Source organism: Myotis davidii, unplaced genomic scaffold (genome assembly GCF_000327345.1).
Source record: "Myotis davidii unplaced genomic scaffold, ASM32734v1 scaffold415, whole genome shotgun sequence".
In the NCBI taxonomy this organism is placed as follows: Eukaryota; Metazoa; Chordata; class Mammalia; order Chiroptera; family Vespertilionidae; genus Myotis; species Myotis davidii.
The window spans coordinates 4,138,000-4,140,423 of record NW_006287951.1 but is presented as its reverse complement, the minus strand read 5'-3'; positions in this window follow the sequence as shown (position 1 = coordinate 4,140,423).

Here is a 2,424-nt window from a genome sequence, read left to right as displayed (position 1 = left end):
GTGGGGCCCTAACCTTACAGGATTAGTGTCTTTATAAGGAGAGACACCAGAGAGCTTGCCCTCGGTCTTCACCATGAGAGGACACAGTGAGAGGCAGCCATGTACAACACAGAGAGATCTCACCAGAAGCTGACCATGCTGGCACCCTGATGTGGAGCGAAGCCTGCAGAATTGTGAGACATTTTTATTGTTAGAGCCACTCTGTGGCATTTTGTTATGGCAGCCTGAGCTGACTAATACAACACTTTTATTGATACATCTTATAAAGTTTATGGACTGAGCTTCACCATGAGAGGACACAGTGAGAAGGCAGCCATGTACAACACAGAGAGATCTCACCAGAAGCTGACCATGCTGGCACCCTGATGTGGAGCGAAGCCTGCAGAATTGTGAGACATTTTTATTGTTAGAGCCACTCTGTGGCATTTTGTTATGGCAGCCTGAGCTGACTAATACAACACTTTTATTGATACATCTTATAAAGTTTATGGACTGAGGTATTACACTCATTTTTTTAAGCTGGAGAAACCATTGTCCAGAAGTTAAAACTATCCAAAATCACAGTGCGAACTGTTAGGGAAACCTAGCTCAATTCAATACTATTTACACACTTAACACGTGTTAGGGGCAGGAGTATGTGAATACAAATACAATAGGTAAAATAATCCTTGCCATCAGGTAGCTTATGCCACCTACCTTAAGTGGGGAAAATATACCCAGGAAAAAATATGCTTAAGTCATAAGTTTAGTTTTTATTTTGAAAAGGAATATGTATTTTGAATGGGCCAAGGATCGGAACAGACCCTTCATAAGACTGCAGATTTCTTGACAACTTAAGTGTTTTAGTTCCTTGTAAACATGTTTTTTTAAATATATATTTTTAGTGATTTCAAAAATAACCTAATCTCATTTAAAGAAGTCTAAAAGAGCCCTGGTGGGTTTGGCTCAGTGGTTGGACCCTCAGCCCACAGACTGAAGGGTCTCAGGTTCCATTGCTGTCAAGGGCAGGTACCTGGGTTGCATGATTGATCCCCAGCACATCAGCATCAGCCTGGGTGTGTGCAGGAGGCAACCGGTCGATATGTCTTTCTCACATTGATGTTTCTCTCTCTGTCTCTCCCCTCCCTTCCACTCACTCTAAAAAAATCAACGGAAAAATATCCTCCAGTGAGGGTTAACAACAACAAAAAGTCTGAAAGACCAAATAGTTAATTTATTTAAAACTTGTTAAAATAAAAAGTTATACCTAAGCCCAGCCAGCATGGCTCAGTGGTTGAGCACTAACCTATGAACCAGGAGGTCACTGTTCGATTTTTGGGCAGGGAACATGCTTGGGTTGTGGGCTCCATCCCCAGTGTGGGGCGTGCAGGAGGCAGCCAATCAACAATTCTCTCATCATCACTGATGTTTCTATCTCTCTCTCCCTCTCCCTTGCTCTCTGAAATCAATAAAAATATTTTTTAAATGAAAAAGAGAAGTTAAAAGGAAGGAGCGATGAAAGAGGAATGGTAGATAGGCATAAAGTAATAAAGCAAATTGTAGTATGATGTAGTTAACAGGAATGGAGTCCATGTTCTTATGGGGTAGGAGTTATTCCAGAGGCTTCCTTTCATACGATATCTCCCCAACTTCCAAACATAAGCATGCATGTTACTTCTTTTAGCAGAACTCAAACCAAAAACAGTAATCACCCTTGCTAATTAGTGCTGAGTGGACTAGGGTCTAAGCAGAATAAAATGACAAAATTTAGGTCAGAACTTAAAAGACCTAAGGACTAGAAATGGAGTTTTAGATAGGTAGCTAATCTGTCTGGGATTTAAAACTTGCATTAATTCCAAAGGAAGTATATAGGAAGACAAGGAAGGGAAAAAATGAGCCTCCATGTCTCAAGGCCTTTCCCAGGAAACTACTGATAGTTTATGGTTAGAACTGATTCGAGAGCATGATCTGTTTTAGCATCATCAGGCAGGGCTCTTTAGGATCAAAAAGAACCCTATCTACTAATCAAGAAGGTATCTAATCACAGGCTCAACTGTGAGGTATAGAAATTAGTGGACCCTGGGAACTAAATTTCTAGATTGAGTATTGCTATGCTTTTATGGGAATTAATTCAACAAAAATGTTTTAAAAGTCCACTCTGTAATAGGCACTATAATAAGTGCGGGAGATCTAAAGATCAGTCTTAAACTTAAAGGAGTTCAATCCAGTGTCAAAGAATGAAATTTAAACAGATACTTATTATTAATACTAGAGGCCCAGTGCACAAAAATTTGTGCACTCAGTGGGGAGGTGGAGTCCCTCAGCCTGGCTTGTGCCCTCTCGCAGTCTGGGACCCCTCAGGAGATAACGACCTGCTGGCTTAGGCCTGCTCCCAGGTGGCAGAGGGCAGGCCCAATCCCTAGGTGCAGCCCCTGTCGGGTTCAG